At 37.8% G+C, this 15,130-nt stretch overlaps 1 long non-coding RNA gene across 1 annotated transcript; it reads left to right on the top strand.

Annotated features, from left to right (window-relative positions):
- The first annotated feature begins 783 nt into the window (after positions 1 to 783).
- On the top strand, positions 784 to 4,613 carry LOC126963140 (uncharacterized). The gene is made up of 4 exons (XR_007728961.1): positions 784 to 1,120; positions 1,487 to 1,644; positions 1,861 to 2,333; positions 3,415 to 4,613. It is a non-coding gene; the product is annotated as an uncharacterized LOC126963140 (long non-coding RNA).
- The last annotated feature ends 10,517 nt before the right edge of the window (positions 4,614 to 15,130 follow it).

Genomic DNA, 15,130 nt, shown 5'->3' with positions numbered 1-15,130 from the left:
ATGAAAAGGGGAAGGTTGGGAATTTGGTCTTAGATATATTGAGTTTGAAAGAAGCTATCTGTGAAACTGCTTTGTGATGTGTGCATTCATTTTACCGATTTAAAGTTTTCTTTTGATTCAGCAGTTTGGAAGCAGTCTTTTTGTAGAACCTGCAAATGGACATCTGAAAGTCCTTTGAGGACTCTATGGAAAAAATGGATATTTCCAGATAAAAATTAGAAATAAGCTATCTGTGAAACCACTTTGCAATGTGTGCGTTCGTTTCACAGATTTAAATCTTTTGATTCAGCATTTTGGAAACAGTCTTTTTGTAAAATCTGCAAAGGTGTGTTTGGGAGCCCACTGAAGTGTATAGTGAAAATGGGTGTCTTTCCTGAGAAAAACTGGAAAGAAGCTATCTGTGAAACAGCATTGTGATGTGTGCATGCATCTTACAGAGTTAAACCTTTCCTTTGATTCAGCAGGATGGAAACAGTTTTTTTCTAGAATCCTCGAAGGGACATTTGAAGGTCCAGTGAAGAGTATAGTGAAAAGCTATGTATTTCCTGAGAAAAACTATGAATCTATCTGTGAAAGCACTTTGAGATGTGTGCATTCATCTCACAAAGTTCAGCCTTTCTTTTGATTTAGCAGGTTGGAAACAGTCTTTTTGTACAATCTGTGAAAGAACAATTGTAAGTACTTTTAGGTCCATAAGGACAAAGTGAATATCTTCAGATAGAAACTAGAAATAAGCTATGTGTGAAACCCTTTGCAATGTGTGGATTTATCTCAAAGAGTTAAACTCTTCTTTTGGTTCAGCAGGTTGGCAATCGTCTTTTTGTGGTATCTGTGAAGAAACATTTGTGAGCCCAGTGAAGCCTATAGTGAAAAACCGAATGTCTTCTTATAAAAGCTAGATGGAAGCTATCTGTGCAACTGCTTTGTGATGTGTGCATTTATCTCACAGAGTTAACCCTTTCTTTGGATTCAGCCATTTGCAAACAGTTTCTGTAGAATCTACGAAGGGACATTTGGGAGCCCAGTGAAGCTTGTAGTGAAAAATCAAATTCCCCTGAGAAAATCTAGAAAACAGCTATCTGTGAAACTACTTTGCAATGCATGCATTTATCTCACAGAGGTAAACATTTATTTTGATTCATCAAGATGGAAACAGTCTTTTTGTAGAAACTGCAAGGAGACATTTGGGGGCCCAGTGACGCTTATAGTGAAAAACAGAATATACCGTGATAAAAACTAGAAAGAAGCTATAGAGGAAACCACTTTGCCATGTGTGCATTTATCTCACACATTTAAACCTATATTTTGATTCAGCAGATTGAAAAAAGTCTTTTTGTAAAATCTATGAAGGGACATTTGAGAGCCCAGTGAAGCCTACAGTAAAAAACTGAATACCTTCTGAGAAAAACTAGAAAGAAGGTATCTGTGAGAGTGCCATGTGATGTGTTCATTGATCTAACACAACTAAACCTTTCTTTTGATTCAGCATGTTGGAAACAGTCTTTTTGTATAATCTACGAAGGGACATCTGAAAACCTTTTAAGGCCTATATAAAAAGAAAAGAAAAGAAAAGAAAAGAAAAGAAAAGAAAAGAGTATCACCAGATAAAAACTAGAAAGGAGTTATCCATGAAACTGCTTTAAGGTGTGTGCTTTCAGCTAACAGAGTTAAGCAATTCTATTGAATCAGCAGGTTGGAAACAGTCTTTTTGTAGAAATTGCGAGGGACATTTGGCAGCGCAGTGAAGCCTACAGTGAAAAATTGAATATCCTCTGATAAAAACTGGGAAAAAGCTATCTGTGAATCCGTTTTGCAATGCGTGCATTTATCTTACAAAGTTAAACCTTTCTTTTGATTCAGCAGGTTGAAAACAGTATTTTTGTAAAATCTGCATAGAAATATTTGAAAGCCCAGCGAATCATATAGTGAAAAACCATATATTTCCTAAGAAAAACTAGAAGGAAACTATCTGCAAAAGAGCTTTGTGATATGTGCATTCATCTCACACAGGTAAACTTTCTTTTGATTCACCAGCTTGGAAACAGTTTTTTTTTATAGAAACTGCAAAGATATATTTGGGGGCACAGTTAAGTCTATAGTGAATAACAGAATATCCCCAGAAAAAAACTAGAAAGAAACTACCTGTGAAACTGCTTTGTGATGTTTGTTTTCATCTCACAGAGTTAAACCTTTTTTTCACTCAGCAGGTCGGAAACAGTCTTTGTGTAGACTCTGCCAAGGGGCATCTGAAAGCCCTTTGATGCCTACATGGAAAAAGCGAATATTTTCTGATAAAAACTAGAAAGAAGCTACCTGTGAATCCACTTTGAAATGTGTGTATTCATCTCACAGAGTTCAACATTTCTTTTGATTCAGCAGTTTGGGGACAGTCTTTTTGTAGAACCTGCGAAGGGACATTTGAGAGCCCAGTGATGCCTATAGTGAAAAATTGAATATCCACAGATAAAAACTAGAAAGAAGCTATCTGTGAAACCGTTTTTTGTTGTATCTATTCATCTCACAGAGTTGAAACTCTCTTTTGAAGCAGTAGGTTGGAAACAGTCGTTTTGTAGAATATGCGAAGAAATATTTGGGAGCCAATGTGAAGACCATAGTGAAAAACAGAATATTCCCTGATAAAAACTAGAAAGAAGCTATGTGTGAAACTACTTTGTGGTATATGCATTTATCTCACAGAGTTAGACCTTTCTTTTAATTCAGCAGAAAGAAAACAGTATTTTTGTACAATATTCGAAGGGACATTTGGGAGCATAGTGAATCCTATAGGGAAAAACAGAATATCCACTGATAAAAACTAGAAGGATACTATTTGTGAAATTGCTTTGTGATGTGTGCGTTAGTCACAGAGAGTTATGCATTTCTTTTGGCTCAGCAGGTGGAAACACTGTTTTTGTAGAATCATCAAATGGACACGTGTAAGCCCTTTGAGCCCTATAAGGAAAAAGAGAATATGTACAGATAAAAATGAGAAAGAAGGAATCTGTGAAATCACTTTGTGATGTGTGCATTTATCTCACAGAATTAAACGTTTCCTTTCATGCAGCTGAAAAGAGTCTTTCTAAATAATCTTTGAAGAAACATCTGAAAGCCCTTTAAGGTCTATAAGGAAAAGCAGAATATCCTGTGTTAAAAACTAGAAACAAGCTATCAGTGAACCACTTTATGATGCATGCATTCATCTCACAGAATTAAACAATTCTTTTGATTCAACAGGTTGGAAACAGTATTTTTATAGGAACTGCAAAGAAACATTTGAAAGCCCAGTGAAGTCTATAAATAAACCCAGTATCCCCTGATAAAAACTAGAAAGACGCTATCTGTGAAACCGTTTTGTAATGTGAGCATTTATCTCACAGAGTTAAACCATTTTTTTTTTTTTTTTTGATTCTGCAGGTTGTAAAAAGTCTTTTGGTAAAATCTGCAAAGCGAAATTTGGAAGCCCAGTGAAGATTATAGTGAAAAACCATATATTTCCTTAGAAAAACCAGAAAGAAGCTACCTGTGAAAGTGCTTTGGGATGAGTGCATGTGTCTCACAGAGTTATACTTTTCTTTTGATTCTGCACATTGGAAAAATTCTTTTTGTACAATCTGCTAAGGGATATTTTGGAGCACAGTGAATCCTATAGTGAAAAACAAAATACCCCCTGATAAAAACTAAAAAGAAGCTATCTGTGAAATCACTTTGTGATACATTCATTTGTGTCACAGAATTAAACCTTTCTTTTGATTCAGCAGGTTTGAAAAACTCTTCTTGTAGAATATGTGAATGGACATTTGTAAGCCCTTTTTGGCCTATAAGGAAAAAGTGAATATCCCCAGATTAAAAACTAGAAAGGAGTTATCATTGAAACCACTTTATGGTGTGTGCATTCATCTCACAAAGATAGACAATTCTTTTGATTCATCAGGTTGGAATCAGTCTTTTTGTAGAAACTGTGAAGGAACATTTAGGAGCCCAGTGAAACCTATAGTGAAAAATAGATTATCCCCTGATATAAATTAGAAAGATGTTATCTGTGATACTGCTTTGTGACGTGTGCTTTCATCTCACAAAGTTAAACCATTCTTTTGATTCAGCAGGTCAGAAACAGTCTTTTAGTAGAATCTGCAAAAGTACACTTGTAAGCCCTTTGAGGTCTGTAAAAAGAAATGGAATATCCCCAGATAAAAACCAGAAAGAAGGGGAGCGGAGCAAGATGGCTGAATAGGAATAGCTCCAGTCTCCAACTCCCAGCGCGAGCAACACAGAAGACCGGTGATTTCTGCATTTTCAACTGAGGTACTGGGTTCATCTCACTAGGGAGTGCCAGACAATCGGTGCTGCTCAGCTGCTGCAGCCCAACCAGCAAGAGCTGAAGCAGGGCGAGGTATTGCCTCACATGGGAAGTGCAAGGGGAAAGGGAATCCCTTTTCCTAGCCAGGGGAACTGAGACACACAACACCTGGAAAATTGGGTAACTCCTACCCCAATACTACGCTTTAAGCAAACAGGCACACCAGGAGATTATATCCCACAACTGGCCGGGAGGGTCCCACATCCACGGAGCCTCCCTCATTGCTAGCACAGCAGTCTGTGATCTCACGGCAAGGCAGCAGCAAGGCTGGGGGAGGGGCGTCCTCCATTGCTGAGGCTTAAGTAGGTAAACAAAGCCGCTGGGAAGCTCGAACTGGGTGGAGCTCACAGCAGCTCAAGGAAACCTGCCTGTCTCTGTAGACTCCACCTATGGTGACAGGGCACAGTAAACAACAAAAGCAGCAGAAACCTCTGCAGATGCAAACGACTCTGTCTGACAGCTTTGAAGAGTGCAGTGGATCTTCCAACACGGAGGTTGAGATCTGAGAAGGGACAGACTGCCTGCTCAAGTGGTCCCTGACCCCTGAGTAGCCTAACTGGGAGACATCCCCCACTAGGGGCAGTCTGACACCCCACACCTCACAGGGTGGAGTACACCCCTGAGAAGAAGCCTTCAAAGCAAGAATCAGACAGGTACACTCACTGTTCAGCAATATTCTATCTTCTGCAGCCTCTGCTGCTGACACCCAGGCAAACAGGGTCTGGAGTGGACCTCAAGCAATCTCCAACAGACCTACAGCTGAGGGTCCTGACTGTTAGAAGGAAAACTATCAAACAGGAAGGACACCTGCACCAAAACCCCATCAGTACGTCACCATCATGATCAAAGACCAGCAGCAGATAAAACCACAAAGATGGGGAAAAAGCAGGGCAGAAAAGCTGGAAATTCAAAAAATAAGAGCGCATCTCCCCTGGCAAAGGAAATAACTAAGATCAGAGCAGAACTGAAGGAGATAGAGACACAAAAAACCCTCCAAAAAATCAATGAATCCAGGAGTTGGTTTTTTGAAAAGGTAAACAAAATTGACAGACTGCTAGCAAGACTAACAAAGAAGAAAAGAGAAAAGAATCAAATAGATGCAATAAAAAATGATAAAGGGGATATCACCACTGACTCCACAGAAATACAAACTACCATCAGAGAATACTATAAACACCTCTACGCAAATAAACTAGACAATCTAGAAGAAATGGATAATTTCCTGGACACTTACACTCTTCCAAGACTAAACCAGGAAGAAGTTGAATCCCTGAATAGACCAATAGCAGGCTCTGAAATTGAGGCAATAATTAATAGCCTACCAACCAAAAAAAGTCCAGGACCAGATGGATTCACAGCTGAATTCTACCAGAGGTACAAGGAGGAGCTGGTACCATTCCTTCTGAAACTATTGCAATCAATAGAAAAAGAGGGAATCCTCTCTAACTTATTTTATGAGGCCAACATCATCCTGATACCAAAGCCTGGCAGAGACAAAACAAAAAAAGAGAATTTTAGATCAATATCCCTGATGAACATCTATGCAAATATCCTCAATAAAATACTGGCAAATTGGATTCAGCAACACATCAAAAAGCTTATCCACCATGATCAAGTGGGCTTCATCCCTGGGATGCAAGGCTGGTTCAACATTCGCAAATCAATAAACATAATCCAGCATATAAACAGAACCAAAGAGAAGAACCACATGATTATCTCAATAGATGCAGAAAAGGCTTTTGACAAAATTCAACAGCCCTTCATGCTAAAAACGCTCAATAAATTCGGTATTGATGGAACGTACCTCAAAATAATAAGAGCTATTTATGACAAACCCACAGCCAATATCATACTGAATGGGCAAAAACTGGAAAAATTCCCTTTGAAATCTGACACAAGACAGGGATGCCCTCTCTCGCCACTCCTATTCAACATAGTGTTGGAAGTTCTGGCTAGGGCAATCAGGCAAGAGAAAGAAATCAAGGGTATTCAGTTAGGAAAAGAAGAAGTCAAATTGTCCCTCTTTGCAGATGACATGATTGTATATTTAGAAAATCCCATTGTCTCAGCCCAAAATCTCCTTAAGCTGATAAGCAACTTCAGCAAATTCTCAGGATACAAAATTAATGTGCAAAAATCGCAAGCATTCATATACACCAGTAACAGACAAACAGAGAGCCAAATCATGAATGAACTTCCATTCACAATTGCTTCAAAGAGAATAAAATACCTAGGAATCCAACTTACAAGGGATGTAAAGGACCTCTTCAAGGAAACTACAAACTACTACTCAGTGAAATAAAAGAGGACACAAACAAATGGAAGAACATACCATGCTCATGGATAGGAAGAATCAATCTTGTGAAAATGGCCATACTGCCCAAGGTTATTTATAGATTCAATGCCATCCCCATCACGCTACCAATGAGTTTCTTCACAGAATTGGAAAAAACTGCTTTAAAGTTCATATGGAACCAAAAAAGAGCCCGCATCTCCAAGACAATCCTAAGTCAAAAGAACAAAGCTGGAGGCATCACGCTACCTGACTTCAAACTATACTACAAGGCTACAGTAACCAAAACAGCATGGTACTGGTACCAAAACAGAGATATAGACCAATGGAACAGAACAGAGTCCTCAGAAATAATACCACACATCTACAGCCATCTGATCTTTGACAAATCTGACAAAAACAAGAAATGGGGAAAGGATTCCCTATTTAATAAATGGTGCTGGGAAAATTGGCTAGCCATAAGTAGAAAGCTGAAACTGGATCCTTTCCTTACTCCTTATACGAAAATTAATTCAAGATGGATTAGAGACTTAAATGTTAGACCTAATACCATAAAAACCCTAGAGGAAAACCTAGGTAGTACCATTCAGGACATAGGCATGGGCAAAGACTTCATGTCTAAAACAACAAAAGCAACGGCAGCAAAAGCCAAAATTGACAAATGGGATCTCATTAAACTAAAGAGCTTCTGCACAGCAAAAGAAACTACCATCAGAGTGAACAGGCAACCTACAGAATGGGAGAAAATTTTTGCAATCTACTCATCTGACAAAGGGCTAATATCCAGAACCTACAAAGAACTCAAATGAATTTACAAGAAAAAAACAAACAACCCCATCAAAAAGTGGGCAAAGGATATGAACAGACATTTCTCAAAAGAAGACATTCATACAGCCAACAGACATATGAAAAAATGCTCATCATCACTGGCCATCAGAGAAATGCAAATCAAAACCACAATGAGATACCATCTCACACCAGTTAGAATGGCGATCACAAAAAAGTCAGGAAACAACAGGTGCTGGAGAGGATGTGGAGAAATAGGAACACTTGTACACCGTTGGTGGGATTGTAAACTAGTTCAACCATTATGGAAAACAGTATGGCGATTCCTCAAGGATCTAGAACTAGATGTACCATATGACCCAGCCATCCCATTACTGGGTATATACCCAAAGGATTATAAATCATGCTGCTATAAAGACACATGCACACGTATGTTTATTGCGGCACTATTCACAATAGCAAAGACTTGGAATTAACCCAAATGTCCATCAGTGACAGACTGGATTAAGAAAATGTGGCACATGTACACCATGGAATACTATGCAGCCATAAAAAAGGATGATTTTGTTTCCTTTGTAGGGACATGGATGCAGCTGGAAACCACCATTCTTAGCAAACTATCACAAGAACAGAAAACCAAACACCGCATGTTCTCACTCATAGGTGGGAACTGAACAATGAGATCACTTGGACTCGGGAAGGGGAACATCACACACCGGGGCCTTTCATGGGGAGGGGGAGGGGGGAGGGAAGAGGTGGGAGGGATTGCATTGGGAGTTATACCTGATGTAAATGACGAGTTAATGGATGCTGACAAGTTGATGGGTGCAACACAGCAACATGGCACAAGTATACATGTGTAACAAACCTGCACGTTATGCACATGTACCCTAGAACTTAAAGTATAATAATAATAATAAATAAAATAAGAAAAGAAACAAACAAACAAACAAAAAACCAGAAAGAAGCTATCTGTGAAACCATTTTGTGATATGTGGATTTATCTCAGAGAGCCAACTTTTATTTTGATTCAGCAGTTTGGAAACAGTCTTTTTGTAGAATCTTCAAAGGGACTTCTGGGAGCCCAGTGAAGCCTACAGTGAAAAACATCATGTCTTCTGATAAATATTAGATGGAAGCTATCTGTGAAACTGCTTTGTGATATGTTCATTCATCTCATAAAGTTAAACCTTTCTTGATTCAGCAGTTTGCAACAGTCTCTTTGTAGACTCTGTGAAGGGACATTTGGGAACCCAATGAAGCCTATAGTGAAAAACAGAATATCCCCTGCGAGGAACTAGAAAACAGCAATCTGTGAAACCGCATTGTGATATGTTCATTCATCTGACAAAGGTAAAGTTCTCTTTCAATTCAGCAGGTTGGAAACTTTTTTTTTTTGTATATTGTGCAAAGGGACATTTGGGAGCCCTGTGAGACCTGTAGTGAAAAACAGAATATCTTCTGAAAAAACTAGAAAAAAGCTATCTGTGAAACCGCTTTGCCATGTGTACATTTATCTCACAGAAGTAAACCTATCTTTTGATTCAGCTTGTTGGAAACAGTCTTTTTGAAAGATCGTTGAAGGGACATTTGGGAGTCCAGTGAAGCACATAGTGAAGAACCGAATATCCCCTGACAAAAACTAGACAGAAGCTATCTGTAACTGCTTTGTTGTGTGCATTCATCTCAGAGTGAAACCTTTCTTTTGATTCAGCAGGTTCTAAACAGTCTTTTTATAGAATCTGCAAAGTGACACTTGTAAGCCTTTTGTGACCTATAAGCAAAAAGAAAATAACAACAGATAAAAACTAGAAATAATCTATGTGTGAAACCGCTTTGTGGTGTGTGCATTTATCTCACAGAGTTAAACATTTCTTTTGATTCAGCAGGTTGGAAACAATCTTATTGTAGAATACTCGATGGGATATTTGGGAGCCCAGTGAAGCTTATAGTGAAAAACCTAATGTCCTTTGATAGAATCTAAAAAGAAGCATTCTGTGAAGCTTCTTTGCTATGAGTGCATTTGTCTCACAGAGTCAAACTTTGTTTTGATTCAGCAGGTTGGAAACAGTCTTTTTGTAGAATCTGCTAAAGGATATCTGAAAGCACTTTAAAACATAAAAGAGAAAACAATATTCCCCGATAGAAACCAGAAAGAAGCAATGTGTGAAACTGCTTTATGTTATGTGCATTCATCTCACAGAAACAAACAATTGTTATGATTCACTGTGTTGGAAACAGTCTTTTGGTAGACTGCGAAGGGATATATCAGAGCCTAGTGAAGCCTATAGTGAAAAACCGAATATCCCCTCATAAAAACTAGAAAGAAACTATGCATGAAATTGCTCTGTGATGTGTGCATTCATCTCACAGAGTTAAACCTCTTATGATTCAGCAATTTGGAAGCAATCTCTTTGTAGAATCTCCGAAGGGACATTTGGGAGCTCAGTGAAGCCTATAGTGTAAAACAGAATATCCCTTGAGAAAACTAGAAAGAAGCTACCTGTGAATCTGCTTTGAAATGTGTGCATTCATCTCACAGAGTTAAACTTTTCTTTTGATTCAGCAGGTTGGAGACAGTCTTTTTGTAGAACTTGCAAAGGAACATGTGGGAGCCCAGTGACGTCTATAATGAAAAACTGAACATCCACAGATAAAAACTAGAAAGAAGCTATCTGTGAAAACACTTTGTGACATGTGCATTTATATCAGAGTTAAATCTTTCTTTTGATTCAGCAGGTTGGAAACAATCTTTTTATAGAATCTGTGAAGGGACATCTGAAAGCCCTTTGAGGCCTATATAGAAAAAGTGAATAACCTCAGATTAAAAACTAAAAAGAAGCTATCCGTGAAATAGCTTTACAATGGGTATATTCATCTCACATATTTAAACAATTCTTTTGATTCTGTATGTTGGAAACAATCTTCTTTTAAAAACTGTGAAGGGATATTTGAAAGGCCTGTGAAGCCTATTGGGAAAAACTGAATATCACCTTTTAAAAGCAAGAAAGAAGCTATCTGTGAAACTGCTTTGAAATGTGTGTCTTTATCTCAGAGTTAAATTTTTCTTTTGATTCAGCAAGTTGGAAACAGTCTTTTTGTATAATTTCTGAAGGGACATTTCGTAGCCCAGTGAAGCCTATAGTGAAAAACTGAATACCCTTGATATAAACTAAAAAGAAGCTATATGTGATACCGGTTTGTGATGTGAGCATTCATCTTGCAGAGTTAGACTTTTATTTTTTTCAGCATGTTGAAAACTGTGTTTTTGTAGACTCTGCGAAGGGACATCTGAAAACCCAATTAAGGCCTGTAAGGAAAAAGCGAATATCCCCTGATAAAAACTAGAAAGAAGCTATCTGTGAAACCATTTGCAATGTGTGCATTCATCTCACAGACCTAAACCTTTCTTTTGATACAGCAGGTTGGAAACAGTCTTTCTGTAGGATCTGCGAAGTGACATTTGGGAGTCCAGTGAAGTGAATAGTGAAAAACTGAACATCCCCTGATAAAAACTAGAAGGAAGCTATCTGTGAAAGCCCTTTGTGATGTATACATTCACTTCACAAAATTAAATCTTCCTTTTGATTTATATGGTTGGAAACAGTCTTTTTGTATAATCTGAGAAGGGATATCTGAAACCCCCTTGGGAAAAATCGAATATTTTCATATAAAAACTAGAAAGGAGATATCTTTGAATTTACTTTGCAATGTATGCATTCACCTCACAGAGTTAAACATTCTTTTGATTCATCAGGTTGGAAACAGTCTTTTGCAGAATCTGGGAAAAGACATTTCAGAGATCAGTGAAGTCTATATTGAAAAACAGAATATTCCCAGATAAAAACTAGAAAGAAGCTATCTGTGAAAACACTTTTTGATGTGTGCATTTATCTCACAGTTAAAACGTTATTTTTGATTCAGCTGGTTGTAAAGTCTTTTTGAGGAATCTTCAAAGAAATTTTGAAAGCCCATTAAGACCTATAAGAAAAAATGAATATTCCATAAGTAGAAAGAAGCTGTCTGTGAAACACCACAATGTGTGCAGTCATCTCAAAGAGATATTTTTTTTTTTTTTTAATTCAACAGGCTGGAAACAGTCTTTTTGTAGAAATTGAAAGGGACATCTGGGAGCATAGTGAAGCCTGTAATGAAAAACCTAATATCCCCTGAAAAAAATTAGAAAGAAGCTATCTGAAACCGCTTTGTGATGTATGCATTTATCTCACAGAGTTAAACCTTTTGTATCATTCACCAGGTTGGAAATAGTCTTTCACAGCATCTGAGATGTATCACTTGGGAGCCAGGTGAAGCCTACACTGAAAAACCTAATATCCCCTGAGAAAAACTAGAAAGTAGGTGTCTGTGAAGTCACTTTTCGATGTGTGCATTTATGTTACAGTGTTAAACCTTCCTTTTCATTTTGTCAGTTTGAAACAGTCTTTTTTTTATGATTATTATTTTTTATTATACTTTATGTTCTCAGGTACATGTGCACAACGTGCAGGTTTGTTACATATGTATACATGTGCCAAGTTGGTGTGCTGCACCCATTAACTTGTCATTTACATTAGGTATATCTCCTAATGCTATCCCTCCCCCATACCCCCACCCCATAACAGGCCCCAGTGTGTGATGCTCCCCTTCCTGTGTCCAAGTGATCTCATTGTTCAATTTCCAACTATGAGTGAGAACATGCGGTGTTTGGTTTTCTGTTTTTGTGATAGTTTGCTGAGAATGATGGTTTCCAGCTGCATCCATGTTCCTACAAAGGACACAAACTCATCATTTTTCATGGCTGCATAGTATTCCATGGTGTACATGTGACACATTTTCTTAATCCAGTCTATCATCGATGGACATTTGGGTTGGTTCTAAGTCTTTGCTATTGTGAATAGTGCCACAATAAACATATGTGTGCATGTGTCTTTATATCAGCCTGATTTGTAATCCTTTGGGTATATATCCAGTAATGGGATGGCTGGGTCAAATGGTATGTCTAGTTCTAGGTCCTTGAGGAATTGCCACACTGTCTTCCACAATAGTTGAACTAGTTTACAGTCCCACCAACAGTGTACAAGTGTTCCTATTTCTCCACATCCTCTCCAGCACTTGTTGTTTCCTGACTTTTTAATGTTTGCCATTCTAACTGGTGTGAGATGGTATTTCTTTATGGTTTTGATTTGCATTTCTCTGATGGCTAGTGATGGTGAGCATTTTTTCATGCTGCATTTATGTTGGCTGCATAAAAGTCTTCTTTTGAGAAGTGTCTGTTCATATTCTTTACCCACTTTTTGATGGGGTTGTTTGTTTTTTTCTTGTAAATTTGTTTGAGTTCTTTGTAGGTTCTGGATATTAGCCCTTTGTCAGATGATTAGGTTGCAAAAATTTTCTACCATTCTGTAGGTTGCCTGTTCACTCTGATTGTAGTTTCTTTTCCTGTGGAGAAGCTCTTTAGTTTAATGAGATCCCATTTGTCAATTTTGGCTTTTGTTGCTATTGCTTCTGGTGTGTTAGACATGAAGTCCTTGCCCATGCCTATGTCCTGAATGGTATTGCCTAGGTTTTCTTCTAGGGTTTTTATGGTATTAGGTCTAACATTTAAGTCTCTAATTCATCTTGAATTAATTTTTGTATAAGGAGCAAGGAAGGAATTCAGTTTCAGCTTTCTACTTATAGCTAGCCAGTTTTCCCAGCACCATTTATTAAATAGGGAATCCTTTCCCCATTTTCTGTTTTTGTCAAGTTTATCAAAGATCATATGGTTGTAGATGTGTGGTATTATGTCTGAGACCTCTGTTCTGTTTCACTGGTCTATATCTCTGTTTTGATACCAGTACCATGCTGTTTTGGTTACTGTAGCCTTGTCAGGTAGTATGATGCCTCCAGCTTTGTTCTTTTGACTTTGGATTGTCTTGGCAATGCAGGCTCTTTTTTGGTTCTATATGAAATTTAAAGTAGCTTTTTTCCAATTCTGTGAAGTAACTCATTGGTAGCTTTTTGGGGTGGCATTGAATCTATAAATTACCTGAGGCTTTATGGCTTTTTCATGATATTGATTCTTCCTATCAATGAGCATGGAATGTTCTTCCATTTGTTTGTGTCCTCTTTTATTTCACTGAGCAGTGGTTTGTAGTTCTTCTTGAAGAGATCCTTTACGTCACTTGTAAGTTGGATTCCTAGGTATTTTATTCTCTTTGAAACAATTGTGAGTGGGAGTTCATTCATGAATTGGCTCTCTATTTGTTTCCAATCAATAAAAAAAGAAGGAATCCTCCCTAACTCATTTTATGAGGCCAATATCATCCTGATGCCAAAGCCCAGCAGAGACACAACAAACCAAGCTAATTTTATACTAATATCCCTGATGAACATCGATGCAAAAATCCTCAATTAAATACTGGCAAACGGAATCCAGCAGCACATCAAAAAGCTTATCCACGATGATCAAGTGGACTTCAACACTGGGATGCAAGGCTGGTTCAACATACGCAAATCAATAAACGTAATCCAGCATATAAACAGAACCAAAGACAAAAAACACATGATTATCTCAATAGATGCAGAAAAGGCCTTTGACAAAATTCAGCAGGCTTTCATGCTAGAAACTGTCAATAAATTCGGTATTGATGGAGTGTATCTCAAAATGGTAAGATCTATTTATGACACACCCACAGCCAATATCATACTGAATGGGCAAAAACTGGAAGCATTCCCCTTGAAAACTGGCACAAGTCCAGGATTCCCTCTCTCACCACTCCTATTCAACATAATGTTGGAAGTTCTGGTGGGAGCAATCAGGCAAGAGAAGGAAATAAATGGTATTCAATTAAGAAAAGAAGTCAAATTGTCCCTGTTTGAGGATGACATGATTATATATTTGGAAAACCCCATCGTCTCAGCCCAAAATCTCCTGAAGCTGATAAGCAACTTCAGTAAAGTCTCAGGGTACAAAATCAATGTGCAAAAATCACAAGAATTCTGAAACAGTCTTTTTAAAGGATCTGCGAAGGGACATTTGGGAGCCCTGTGAAGCCTATACTGAGAAACTGAATATTCCTTCATTTAAGGTAGAAAGAAGATATTTGTGAAACTGCTTTGCAATGAGTGCATTTTTCTCAACGTGTTAAAACTTTCTTATTATTCAGCAGGTTGGAAACAGTCTTTTTGTGGAGTTTGTGAAAGAAATATTTGGAAGCCCTTTGAAGCCTATGGTGAAAAAAGGAATATCCCCTAATAAAAACTAGAAAAATGCTATCTGTGAAACTGCTTTGTGATATGTGCATTCATCTCACAGTTAAACCTTTCTTTTGATTCAGTGGTTGGAAACAGTCTTTTTGTAGAATCTGCAAAGGGACCTATGAAAGCCTTTTAAGATCTCTTCGTAAAAAGCGAATATACACAGATGAAAAACTAGAGAGAAGCTATCAGTTAAACTGCTTTATGATGTGTGCATTCATCTTACAGAGTTAAAGAATTATTTTGATTCAGCTGGTTGGAAACAGTCTTTTTGTAGAATCTGCAAATAAACATTGGGGAGCACAGTGAAGCCTATAGTGAAAAACTGAATATCCCCTGATTGAAAAATAAAAGGAAGATATCTATGAAGTCACTTCACATGTGTGCATTTATCTCACCAAGTTAAACCTATCTTTTGATTCCACAGGTTGGAAACAGTCTTTTTGTATAATCTG

The sequence above is a fragment of the Macaca thibetana genome, chromosome 9 (assembly GCF_024542745.1).
Source record: "Macaca thibetana thibetana isolate TM-01 chromosome 9, ASM2454274v1, whole genome shotgun sequence".
In the NCBI taxonomy this organism is placed as follows: domain Eukaryota; kingdom Metazoa; phylum Chordata; class Mammalia; order Primates; family Cercopithecidae; genus Macaca; species Macaca thibetana.
The sequence above is the reverse complement of the archived record's forward strand: the minus strand, read 5'-3'. Positions and strand labels throughout refer to the sequence as shown.